This window comes from Triticum aestivum, chromosome 1A, assembly GCF_018294505.1.
Source record: "Triticum aestivum cultivar Chinese Spring chromosome 1A, IWGSC CS RefSeq v2.1, whole genome shotgun sequence".
NCBI classification, from domain to species: Eukaryota; Viridiplantae; Streptophyta; class Magnoliopsida; order Poales; family Poaceae; genus Triticum; species Triticum aestivum.
Genome location: NC_057794.1, coordinates 201,340,639 through 201,354,816, shown reverse-complemented (window position 1 = coordinate 201,354,816; position 14,178 = coordinate 201,340,639). Strand labels below are relative to the sequence as shown.

The 14,178-nt window shown below is 46.2% G+C and overlaps 1 non-coding gene across 1 annotated transcript; it reads left to right on the top strand.

Moving 5' to 3' along the window:
• The first annotated feature begins 404 nt into the window (after positions 1–404).
• LOC123073210 (small nucleolar RNA snoR80) lies at positions 405–538 on the top strand. Its single transcript, XR_006435651.1, has one exon. It is a non-coding gene; the product is annotated as a small nucleolar RNA snoR80 (small nucleolar RNA).
• The last annotated feature ends 13,640 nt before the right edge of the window (positions 539–14,178 follow it).

Sequence of the window (14,178 nt, the reverse complement as noted above, 5' to 3'; positions counted from 1 at the left end):
AGGAGATCCACATGGAGGACACCAAAGAGGAGGAAATGCATGACATTGACATCTGCGACTTCGGCAACTCCCTTGCGGTTGTTGAATATGTGGATGAAATTTAAAGCTTCTACAAAAGGACCGAGGTAATTATCTGCTTGGAACCCCAGTCAAGTTATCTAGTACAGAGTTGTGTGTCTGACCTGACTTGGCGAAAACTCACCCAATGCAGGTCCACTATAAGTTTGAGCTACTAGGTGAAATTTTATTCCTTACCGTTAACATCATTGATAGATACCTGGCCCGGGAAAATGTCGCTAGGAAGAAGCTGCTGCTGTTGCTGTTGCAGGTTTATGGCACTTGCAGGGACAACACAAATTCCATCTGTTTTTTTTGTTCTTTGTTTTGATTGATGTGCGTTCATTACCAATTCCTGAGGATGATTTGTGTTCCTCATGGAGATTAGTCTCGGACGCTACAAGCTATTCTCTGTTGTGTGGTATATCCTAATTTGTGGCATTCTATGTGCCAACTTATCCTGGAAACGACACATACATTCATATGTAGTCCTCTGTTATTTTTCTTTTCTCTGTGTTAAATGATCTAAATGTGCAGACCAAATGATCTCTATTGTCTCTCGTAGCACCAAATGCTAGTATGTGTTTTACTAAAGTCATCAGATAGTTAACTCACTGTGAGATGTCCACACTTGTTTTGTTAACAAACATGAACTGTTGAGTCATCTATTCTTGGCTGTTGCTTTTGTTCAGTATATACATGTGCTTTCTGTTCTTTTGTTCTATTCACTATGTGAGTACAGTTTCTTGTTGGCACCAAGGTGTTTGAGATGGTCTTCCTGTTGGTGCATGAGGAAGAGGAAGTGAAGTCATTGATTTGTCCACCGAGGAAGAGGAAGCGTGAAGTCCTTGATTTGTCCGGAGGGTAAGTCCTCGGTCTGTCCCACTTTTCCTTTGCTATGTGATTGTGACCTCCATGTGTTATCTACTTATCTGGACACTTTGGTTCATATACTATTCTTGTGATTTTCCAATGCTATGTCAAAAAATGAATCTGTAACCTTTAATGAATTCAATGTATGATCATGATGAGAACGAATGAATGAATGATATCATACCAACTTGTTTTTGCCCTTGATCAGTATCATTTGTGGTAGCTCCTAAGCAACATGATCTTTTTCTTGCTCCGAGATCCCAAGTGTGGTGTTGTACTTTTGTTGTGCTTGATTGATGTCCTGCTAGCTGCTACTGTTAATTGTTACTGTCATGATGTTAACACTGCTTAGAATATGTTATGCACCTTAATTCTAGTAGTATTTGTTGTCAAAAGCATGATTGTATTGTGAGCCATCAATTTCTTGGAGTCTTCTTATAGCTTGCTGGTATTTACTTTTTTCCACCAATATAATATTTGCTAATATTTACTCATGGTTGCTACTGTTATCCGTGCCCTCATGCATTAGGACCGACCCCTAGCTGCTTGTGTATTTTTTTATTATTCTGTTCAATATTCTTTTCCTAGCTGTTGTATGTTTGAGGATATTGCTTTCATTCTGAATTCACAGCCATGATAATGATCGTTTCCTGTCTTTTACAGTAGCTCCAGGCTCAGAAGTTGGAAAAAGGGAACGCTTCATCTTTGTAGCTAATTATATGTTCCTACATGATGTGAATGACTGTTATAGTATTTCATAGCAGCACTTTTGTAGTTGTTCTAAATTCCTGGATGATTGTAATATATATAATATACTCATTTTGGTCGCCATTTATGAAAATTTGTGTGATTGGGGCTCTCTGGACCAAAATACTAGTTACTTTATTGTTGATATGTCGGAAATGAAACATATACTATTTGGGCCCTAAAAAGGCCACAAATCAAACAATGAACAAAAGGCGATGGCCAAGTAAATAAAAAGGCTTAGGCCCAAAAACGAAATAGATCACAAAAAGGCCATGATCCATGAAATTAAAAGGCCAAATTGTTGGGCCAGGCCCATGTAGCTAGAGAAAATTAATAGAGAAAATATATAGTAAAAAGGCTGAATTGTTGGGCTAGGCCCATGTAGAAAATCGAATTGGACCGGGCTGAATCTTGTGCCACGTCAGATTGCCACACTGGATGCCTACGTGGCCTGGGGAGGTTGCTAGTGACCAAAACGCCACAGAAGAAAGGTCGCTATAGTCAGTTTATGACGGCCAGCTTTTGACCTTATGTTTTTGGTCACAAAAAGGTCACAAATGGAAATTTGTGACCATTCAGTGACCAATAGTGGTGGTCACAAGTTGACATTTTTCTTGTAGTGTTCAGCTTTACATCGTCGATGTTCTTGCGAGTCGGTGTCTCGAAGTGGATTGAGGTTTGCTTGACGCTCGTTGAGCGCGGCTCGACGAAGAGTGTTCGATGTCAGCGTACTTGAGCCGGAGAGGGTGAAGTCGGAATGGTGACCTGAACGGCTCCTTCTTGAAGTGGAAGAAGAGCGGTTGAGCAACAAAGCGCGAATCTCGTCCATCCTTGCGTCATTCTCTTGCTTGTGATCGTCGAGCTTGTGGTCGAAGTAGTCCCTTGTACGTTGCTCGGAAAGTCGCAAGTCGGCGGCAAGGTTGTCGATGCGTTCACTCATATCTTGTTGCTCTTGATGCAAAGCACGTTGTGCACCAAAGAGGTGACTCTTGGTGACAAAGGAGTTCATGTCGTCGTCTTGCTCCATGAAGAGCGGGTTGGTAGAAGTACTTGGCCTATCCATCATTCCAAGACAAGTGTGAGTGGAAGAAAGGGAAGAACCAATATCAAATGTACCTTGACCGATGTTGACAATGGATCAAAGATACACTCCAATGTGTAACAAGGAAATAGCACAATTGGTACCAATTCTTGTCGCTTCTCACACCTACACAAGTAAAAGCTTATGGTGGAGCTCGGTTAGGATGGTGGCACAAAATTTGATGAAATTGTAAGTGAGACTCAGTAATGTTGGAAAATATTCACGAATTTGCAAATGCAACAAGTAGACCAATAGCAAGATATGGTACACGGAAACACACATGCAAATAGAGAAGATGGGGTTATGCAACCAAGGATGAGCCAAAATGTGGAATTCACCAAGATGCTCTTGTTGCACAACACTAGAGAGACGCTAGCACGATTGCACAATAGGCGGATACGAACTTGTGCACAACCTACTAAGCAAAAATGCAACTACTTCTATCCCAAGTATGCTATATGTATGATGTTCCTATGCATTGATCCAAGATGATCGAGTATGACAATCTTAATGTTGTATGATGCTATGGTTCTTGCTCTTTGCTTGTCTTTCCTCTTTTGCTTAAAAGCTTGTTTGGCTCTTTGATGTTTGAGCTCTTTTCTCATGCAATGTTTCATGAAGCAAGATAGCAATTGTGTATGTGACAACAACTTTGTGACACAAGTGATGACACCAAGAGATGCAACACGATGATGGTATGTATGCTATGGGAAGTATGAACACTAATGTGCACAAGTCACATTGCGGCAATACTCAAGGGCTAGTCTCGATGGGTAAGCAACGCAAAAGTAAGGCCATGTGGTTATCAATGTAATGGCAAGAGTGATATGTCCAATACCAAGATAAGGTTACCGGTCTTGCTTCCGGTATGGTGTCAAAATGGTGGCACGAATACCAAGTCGTAGTCAAGGTGGTCGTTGTTGATGACACGTCCGTGGTGAAAATGAGTAGCGTTGATGTCGGTGTCGAACCGTACCTAGATAGCCGAAACACAAAAGGATACGGTACCGCAACTCAAATTCTCAAAGCAAAATTTGGCAAAATTGTCGGAGTTAGTAGCGGGAAAGGCTAGGTTGGTGCTATGCGGAAGTGGTGGAGGTATGCGGAAATGTATGTGGGCACCAGAACGAAATTTGACGAGAGTTAGGCGGGAAACGTATGGTGGATGGGTTGTTTTGATGCCAGGGGCCGGATGTCCGAGGGTGATGGCTGGATGTCCGGGGTGCCGGATGTCCGGGCTGGTCGGACCGGATGTCCGGGCGCTGGATCGGTGGACGAATTCGAAGAACACCACGTGGAGAGGTCAAATCCGGGGCAAAATTCGGAAGATTTTGTGGATGGAATTTGGGGAAAAGGTGGGGGGAAGCTAGATCTACCTGCAACACACGAAATCCGCGGATCAAATCCAACAAAACTTCATCACACCAACAAATCACAAAAAAAATTGGGGCTATTTTTATGGGGTAATTTTCGGATTAGGGCGAAAAAACAACAAAACAAGGCTAGAAACACAACGGGGAGGCTCCGAAATCGTGATCAATGTGGCTCATGATACCAAGATGATGTAGGGTGAAACCCTAGATGGCCAATCTTTCACGAAAGGAGCGGATCCCAAAGAGAAACATGAAGAACACGAGGGGATTCACGAGGGAAAACACGAGAGAAACACTCAAACCAACAAGATTGCATTACACATGTGATAGATCCTCGAAACACAAAGAGATACATGATGATCCAAGGTCAACAAAGGACGATACAATGTAACCGATTCTTCTCCTTGAAGGAGGTCTTGATGGGGCCGCCCAAGAGGGGGGGTCTTGAATCCAAGTTGATCTTCTCCGAAGAGGGGCCGCAGTCTCTCTCGAGGAGGAGATCGGTATGGATGAGTGAAGCTCTATCTCACATATGAGCTAAACCAACGCTAACCCTAGAAAGAGGAAGGGGATGAAGTATATATAGTCTAGGGGGCGAGAGGGTACATGGGCTTCGGCCCTTTACTGTTCACAGACAGGCGAGGCCGGATGTCCGGGCGTCGGGCCGGATGTCCGGGGCTTCAGGTGTGGCCGGATGTCCGGGCTGGCGGTGAAGACTTCTGCGGTCTCTGGATAGACGAGGCCGGATTTCCTGGCAGAGGGCCGGATTTCCGGGGCTTCGGGGAAGGCCGGATGTCCAGGCCGCAGGGCCGGATGTCCAGGCCCTGTAGCTTTTCTGGCTGGGCTCCGGCTGTTGTGGTGGCATCTCCAAGGGCCGGATGTCCGGGGTCCTGGCCGGATGTCCGGGGCCTGGAAGGTGAACTTGCCCGTTTCCGTTGGTTCTCTTCATCCGTGGACTTGGCGACTTGTCCGTCTTCACATGCATCTTCGGGAGGCTCCTCTTGACACGTGATCATGCATAGCATCTCGGACTTAGGTAGTAACCACGTCTCGAGTGGATCATATGTGATATCACTAAGGAAAGAAGTCACCTCGTTCTCAAGAGCTCTGGCTCGTGCTCGTGTCATGGGTCATCTTGGCTCTTGATGCGACGATGGTAGGTCCATGGGGATGATCATGGGATGCTCCGCATCAGGGGTCTTGAATCCAAGGTGGATCTTCTCCGTAGAGGGGCCGCGGTCTCTCGCGTGGAGTAGATCCAATATGGATGAGCAATGTAATATCTCTCAAATGAGCTAAACCAATGCTAACCCTAGCTCGGATGAATGGGGGGTCTATTTATAGTCTAAGTGCAAAGGGGACGAAGTGAAGGGGTACATGGGCCTCGGGCCCAAACACTGTGCACAGACAGGTACCGGACGTCCGCTGGGGACCGGTCGTCCGATGTCTCAGGAGCTGCCGGACGTCCGGTGTCCTCCGATCGTCCGCTGGTTCCACTTTGTGATGGGGCTGCTCGACGTCCGGAAACGTCGGTCTTCCGCTGACTTTGGTTCGGCTGCAGGTGCGCCGGTCGTCCGGTCCGGACCGGATGTCCGCTCATTGGCCTCGGGTGCAGGGGCACCGGTCGTCCGGTCTGGACCGGACGTCCGCTCACTGGGGCTCGACTAACGCTTCAGGCGCCGGACGTTTGGTCCCGGCCGGTCGTCCGGTAGCTGGGACTTTTCCTGCAGCCCTTCTTCTTCTCTGTCTTCTTGTCCATCTTCCTCTTCTTCCTTTCCTTGCTCTTTAGCTTCTTAATTGTACCTGAGTATGCACAAAGTATCCATATGAGGTAGTAGCCATGCTTCATGTGCATCGAAGTGGAATTGTGAGAGGAGAGATGTCACCTCGGTTTCAAGAGCTCTTGCACGTGATCGAGTCATGGGTCTGGTAGGCACTTGATGAGACGATGGTAGGTCCATGGGGATGACCTTGGGATGCTCCGCATCAATCATAGTATAATCATATGCATGGGGCACAAAGCAAACATGGCAGTAATAAGTGATATCTCCACCAAGCTTGCAAATACACATAGAAGTACTAGAAACAATCATCATGCTTGGGATTGCGAGGTTGACAAGTATTCAAGGGTACCTACACAAAAGAAACACAAATGAAAGAAATTGTGCGTGTGGTAAATGTACACATCATCCATCATGATGTGTATGTGCACATGAGAGTTAGTACAAGATAAGCATCACTCAAAGAAATTTGATGCATGGTCTAAGAACATGTCATCCATCATGAAAGAATAGTTATTGTGTATAACACGATGGGGACACAAATTGAGAATGCAAGTATATGGCACATCAATAGCATGTTTATTCATGGGAAGCATATGGTGCACACAAGTATTGGGATCATGCAATGAATGGGATGAATCAAAACCTCCTAAAATGTATGAGGAAACTATGGAGGGTCTCCTCATGAGCAATATTGGAAACATCATATGGAGAAAATGGACAACATCCAAAACAATGCATATCCGAAGCTAGGTGGTTATGGCATGGCATATGAGATAAATGATGCAAAGGTAGCATGTCAATATCATCACAAGAGAAACAAATTCCAATAGCCATAAGCTTGTCATCTATGCCATATGTGCAAATTGGGTTTATTTTAATAGCATATGCATAGTCACTATGAAGAGATTGCAAATATGACATATGATTGATCTGATGCATAGCATATGACAAGTCAAGCGGATTGGCAAACATGATGTGACCTAGAGAATTGTCACAAAAAATCCTATGTAACATGGCATCACAACTAAAATACTCCACATGAGAATCATCATACTCATCATAAATGGGCAAGAAATCATCACATGAGGAAGTCGTACTAGCTTGAATCATGGAAATAGGTGGATCAACATCATGCAAGCAATCAATGTCAAGATAGTCCACTAGTGGGACAAGAGCATCACCTTCACCTATGTTACCTTTGTCATTCCACTTATGTGGTGTAGGTGAGGTGGGTAAGACCGAATGGTGGTCAAGATCATCATTGTGATGGAACCATGTGGGGGGAGCATCATATTCCACCATGGCCATCGTCTTGTCCAAAGGTAGGACGTAGTCGTCGCGAATTGGCGCGTCATCATATATGGGACCTAGCACCAAATGAGAAGACACAATAGAGGTAGAGGTCAAGTCATTAGTGTTGTAAGTGGCCTCACATGACCTATCAACTATCTCACTCTCTCTATGTGGTGGTTCACTCACTTCCTCAAAAATAGGTGCACTCAAAATCACATATGGTGGAGTCACTCATCTCACTCAAGAGGTGGGGGTTGTGGCTCTCCTCACATGGGAATTGTGGAAACACATCATATATGGGGCTAGTGCTGAAGTCACTCTCACTCTCAATATGGTGGAAAAAGTCACTCAAGTCATCATACGTCGCCGTGGTCGAAGGGAAAATCTCATGCTCAACCATCTCGTCGTCGTTGCCATGGATGAAGGCCGAAGATGTCACATCATCATGCTCGCCTCCTAAGACGGAAGCATCATCCTTGCTCGCCACATTGTCGCTCGCCTCCAAAGCTTGGTCCTTGAGGGTCTCCGTAGTTCTACTCGTCGGCGCACCGTCTTGAAAAAGAGTCATGGAGGACTCGGCATCATCAATGCCACAAAGAGGGATGGCGGTGAAGTCGAACTTGGGAGCATCGTCTTGGAGCTCGTCGGGCTTGGACATCCTGGTGGTACTATCCTCATGCTCGTTCTCATGGAGCTTGGTCATCGTGAAGTGAGCTTGGGGTGGAGAAGCTTTGGCCTTCATGAGTTCTTGTTCCGCCTTGAGAGCACCAATGTAGTTATCGTCGAGGGACTTGTAGTTCTCGAGGAAGATCGTCTTGGAGATGTCGTTGTGCAATCCCATCATGAAGTGGAACTTCATCGAAATGGGTTCGTCCACACCGGCTCGTCGCAAGGCTTTTTTCATCTCCTTGAAGTACTCATCGATGGACTTTGATCCTTGGATGGTGTTCTCCAATTGGCGTTGAAGTTGCTCCGTGTAGGTTGGGGGCACGAACTCGCGCCACAACGCTCTCTTCGTCTTGGGCCAACTCATGTTGTAGGTCTCCGAAGGTGCGTGAAGCCACCATGTGGACGCGTAGTCATGGAAGTTCCTTGTGGCGCACTTCACTTGATCTTCGGGAAGAACTTGATGTAGCTTGAGGTAGTCGGCCATCAAACGCTCCCACTCGAGATACTCCTCGGGTTCTAGAGTCCCATAGAAAGGAATCTCATGGTCGATGTCGAGGTCGTAGTAGCTCATGGAAGTCATGGACTTGAGCTTGGGGAGCTTCTCTTGAAGGCTTGTGGGCGAAGATGCCGTATGTCCGTAGGGGAATATGCCTTGAAGTCGCTTGGCGAAGATGCCAAGGGCGATGGTGAAGTCGTTGAGCGGTTGTTGGTGTTGAGCTCTTGACCTTCACGTTCGTGGTGGTGATGGTGTCGATGCCGATGTGACCTTGCCAGAGATGGTAGCTCGGAGGCTTGTGCTCTTGAGAGTCTTCTCGAAGATGAGGAAGACCGCTTGTAGGACTTGATGAGGGCTTTGATCTTCTCCATTTGAGCTTGCATCTTGGCGTCGGTGGAGTTTTGCATGGCATCGAACTCGTTGTTGTTGTTGTAGACCGAAGATGAAATGCCTTGCCTATCCATCACAAGACTCGAGGAAATATGAGTGCGAGAAAGAGAAGAACGAATACCAAATGTACCTTGACCGAAGTTGAAAGTGGATCAATGATCACTCCAATGTGGACAAGGAAATAGCACAATTGGTACCAATTCTTGTCGGGTTCTCACACCTACACAAATAAGGCTTATGGTGGAGCTCGGTGAGGATAGTGGCACAAAAAATTTGATGCAAAATGTTAGCAAGAGTCAATAATGTTGAAAGGATTCACAAATTCGCAAGTGTAACAAGTAGACCAATAGCAATATGGCACACGGAAACACACACACCGATAGATAAATGGGGTCGTGCAACCAAGGAGGAGCACAAAATGTGGAATCCACGGAAAACGCTCGTGTTGCACAACTCAAGAGAGACGCTAGCACGATTGCTCTATAGGCGGATATGACACTTGTGCACAACCTCTAAGATGCAAAAATGCAACGACTTCTATCCCAAGTATGCTATGTATATGATGTTTCAGTGGTATGATCCAAGATGATCGGATATGGCAATCTGATGAAATGTGGTATGATGCTATGGCACTTGCTTACAAGCTCTTTGTTCACTCTTTTTCTTTGCTTAAAAGCTTATTCTTTTTTTGTATGGCCAATTTTGCACAATGCACAAACCAAGATAGCAATTGTATATATGCGGGAACAAACTTGTGGCACAAAGGATGATATGATACCAAGATGATACCGATATGGTATGGTATGCATGCAATGTATGGTGTAGATCACTAATGTGCACAAGTAACGTTGCCGGCAATACTCAAATTGCTAGTCTCGATAGGCAAGTGACGCAAAATGGGCTAGGGGCTAACAATGCAATGGCAAGGGAATATACAATGGAGGGATACCACGATACCGAGATGATATGGAGGTTACCGTCCGTGTCGATGATGAGTGGCAGTGATCTTGATGGAGATATCAATATGATGGAGACTCATCCCTAAGTAGCCGAAACACCTTAGGAAACGGAAAAACCGCGAACACAAAATCTCAAATGTCAAATGTCAAATGGTGGTAGCGGGATGCGATGGTGGTTGCGGAAGCTCAATGGGATTGCAGAAATGCAATGATGGGTTTTGCGAGTAGGCAATGTGGAAGTGGAGGGTAAGGTGGTGTACTATACACGGTGTAGGAGTTGAAAGCACGGTCCCTAAGTAGCCGAAACACCTTAGGAGACACAACTCACAACACTAACAAAATTGGGTTTAAGTTGGGGTGGTGGAAGTGTATGGTGGACAAGCCTATGCGGAAGTTATGGTGGTGGTGGTGGTTGATAAAGAATCAATAGTCCCTAAGTAGCCTAAACACCTTAGGAAATTCAAATCACTCCTCAAGCAACCACTAATGCGATGGGGAACAAAATTGGTTAGGTTGCGGAAGTCGGTGGTGGTTATGCGGAGGTTGTGGTGGAAGCCCTAGGCAAAGATGCCAAAGTTACAAAAATTTGATTGAGTCAAATGGTGATGGTAGTATTTTTGTGGGAAGGGGGGTGTCAAGAGCTTTTCAATGAGCTAAAGAATGCGAAAATCAGACTCCGGATGAATTAGTTATGGACAAAACGGTGAAACGGGGAAGGCTGAAGTTACAGGGGCCGGACATCCGGGCTCAGGGGCCGGATATCCGAGGGCTGATGTCCAGAACCGTGCGTGATAGAGTCAAAGGTGTCCCGTCTTTCGATGAGATGGTGGCTATCGTTTTGGAGGAAGTTGACTTTGACGATCCGACTACGAACGTACGAGGACGTGCGCCTTAGCAATCGCTAAACCTACTCCGAAAGGTTATTGACCATTCTGGAGCACGATCAACCTGACCACGAAGGTCTGTTTCCTGCAGGCAAACGAATAACAAGCAAGAAACTGAGATTGCAATCTGGATATTGCGAATATAAGATGAAAGCTGTATTGATCGAGGTGGGGTTTTGTGACGCCTTTGTCTGGTCGTTGAACACAAACGAAGTACGCGAAGTTGCAGCTATGGCGAACTTTTAATCTAAACAAAACCCAAAGCCTAAACGATGCCCTAAGGGTTGTATATATGGAGGAGAGATGTAACTCCCCGGAGATAACTTTCCCAATTTGTACTCCAACTCTTGCCGTTTCCGGCGTTAAGTTATATTTATTTCTCGGGTTCGGGTCTTTGTCTCCGTGTGTTGTTTTATTTGTCATGCATCTCATATCATGTCATCATGTGCATTGCATTTGCATACGTGTTCATCTCATGCATTCGAGCATTTTCCCCGTTGTCCGTTTTGCATTCCAGCGCTTCGTTCTCCTCCGATGGTCATTTCTAACTTTCCTTCGTTTGTGGGGATTAAACATTTCCGGATTGGACCGAGACTTGCCAAGCGGCCTTGGTTTACTACCGGTAGACCGCCTGTCAAGTTTCGTACCATTTGGACTTCGTTTGATACTCCAACGGTTAACCGAGGGACCGAAAAGGCCTCATGTGTGTTGCAGCCCAACACCCCTCCAATTTGGTCCAAAACCAACCAAACTCTACTCCATGTAGCGTTCGATCACGATCGCGTGGCCGAAAACCGCACCTCATTTGGACTCTCCTAGCTCCACTTATGCCTATAAATGGCCTCCTGTTTTTCGGATCTCTCTCCCTCTTTGAAACCCTAGCCAAAAAAACAGATCTCCGCGCCGCGCCGGACACGTCCGTGCCAGCCGGACAAACCGCCGCCGCCGCCCGCGACAAACCAGGGCGCGCCACGTGGCACCCGGACGCCTCCACCAACCGCGGCCCGCCAGGCCCATCTCCAGCCCCGCCTCCACCTCGCCCGGGCCGCCGCCTGCCTCAAGCCGCGCCGCCTCGCGCCCCCTCTTCCCCGACTCCGGCAGCCGGCGCCACCGCCCACCTCTTGCCGACGAGCTCCGCGGCGACCCGCTGCCTGCCTCCACGCCGCCGCCCGCGCATCCACGCCGCGGCTCCTGCCTCTTCCTCGTTGCCCCTCCCTCGGATCCGGCCACCGACGACGATCTCCGGCGAGCTACAGTAAACCCGGCCATCATCGGTTCCCGTGCCTGATCTGGATCTAGATCTGGAAAAATATCTCGGTTGACTTTTTCCCTCCGAACCCTAATTTTCATGCGAACTTTGACCTACCGTAACTTTGCATCCGTAGCTCCGATTTGGGCATACAGTAACTCAAAATGTTCGTCTCGACGAGTACATCATTTCATTCCATTGCATCATTTCCATTTAAGTTCATCTTGATGCCCGAAATGCTGTTAGAAGGAGGCTTCGTGAGTTAATTGTCAGATCTGCTAGCTCATGTTAGACTTTTGTCTTTTTTGCCATGATTATTGTGTGCATGCTATGCCTGTGAGTCCTTCATATGTTTTGTTAAGGATTTTGTCTTCTTTCCAGACGTGCAACCCATGCATTTTTAGGATGTGTGTGGTGACTTGTGCAAGCTTGCAAAGTGAGGCACCTGGTAAATCTGTTTTCAGGGACTTAATAGTTTTCACTAAGTCTGGGATTATTTAGTTGATGATGCCATATCTTCAGCTTGTTTCCTAGTGATCCGTGCCTCTTTTGAGGATGATCAGTAAAGGAGTTTTGTTAATAATGTTATGCTCTGTCCATCCATCTCTTTACTTGCAATTATGGAGCAACCTAGCTTGAGTCAATCGAGCTCTACTTTTGCTTCGTGGTGAATCTGGGCAGATCGTCATCTTGTTTGCGATTTTGCCGATGCTATTGTAGTTGATCCGTGCATGCTATGCCATTGTTCTTGCCATTTCTAGATAGCATTGTGTTCCTTCTTAATGGATGTATGCTTGCCTTGCCATGACTTGCACCGTAGTGAGTGCATCAAGCTCGTTTACATGCCTTCGTGAGTTATGTTTCAGCAAGTCCCAGTTTTCACTGTGTGAAAACTGATTATGTTTTTGCTATGCTCGTGTGCTTGTTAGTATATTTTGTGATCCCTTTTGGCTCAAGGTCACTAAGGGACTTTTGTTAAGCTTGTTGAGTAGCTCCATGCCATGTCTTTCTTTGTGATGTTCAGGTCCTGTAGCATGTTGTTTTGCTGCTCCGAAGAGGGCTTCGTGATCTGAAATTTCAGACAAGTGTTAATTTCACAAAGTCTGAAATCTGTTTTGCATTTGCGTTTTTGACATGCTTGTTGGAACCTCATAATGGATGAATTGGCCGTAGCTCAGTGCTAGACTTTTGTTAAGCATCTTGTGTACATCCTTGCCATGCATTTTGTTGTCATGTTTGTGTGCTGTAGCATGTTCATCTCATTGCATTTAGATGCCTACTTGCTGTAAATCGCAGACCGGGGTCATTGTTGAAACGCTTGCCATTTCCAAACCGTAACTCCGATTCCGGCGTTCTTTATATCGTTTTCAAGCGATTTAATCTCATCTTTCTAATGGCACCCATGGAATTCCAAGTTGAGGCCAGGTTCATGCATTTCCTGTCATATCTTGCATTTTGCATCCCGCATCGCATCCCGCATAGCATATCATCATTGCATCATATCGCTTGATCCTTGCACATGGTTGATTGTGTCCTTGTTGCTTGTTTTTCTTGTTTGGGTAGAGCCGGGAGACGAGTTCGCTACCGAGGAGCCAGTTGAGTTTGCTTTTGAGGATCCAGTCAACTCTGACAGCTGTGCAGGCAAGATGATCATTCCCTCGAAATCACTACTATCTTTGCTATGCTAGTTTGCTCGCTCTTTGCTATGCCAATGCTACGATGCCTACCATTTGCTTGTCAGCCTCCCAATTGCCATGTCAAACCTCTAACCCACCTTGTCCTAGCAAACCGTTGATTGGCTATGTTACCGCTTTGCTAAGCCCCTCTTATAGCGTTGCTAGTTGCAGGTGAAGATTGGAGGCCGTTCCTTGTTGGAACATTTATTTACTTGTTGGGATATCATTATATTGCCATGTTATCTTAATGCATCTATATACTTGGTAAAAGGTGGAAGGCTCGGCCTCTCGCCTAGTGTTTTGTTCCACTCTTGCCGCCCTAGTTTCCGTCATATTGGTGTTATGTTCCCGGATTTTTGTGTTCCTTACGCGGTTGGGTTATAATGGGAACCCCTTGATAGTTCGCCTTGATTAAAGCTTTTCCAGCAATGCCCAACATTGGTCTTACGATTTTCCACCTAGCCTTTTCTTTCCCTTGGGTTCTGCACACTCAAGGGTCATCTTATTTTAACCCCCTCGGGCCAGTGCTCCTCTGAGTGTTGGTCCAAACTAGAGCCCCTTGCAGCGCCACCTCGGGGAAACTCGAGGGCTGGTTTTAGTTGTACGGATTGCTTATCTGAGTGTGCCCTGAGAAAGAGATATGTGCA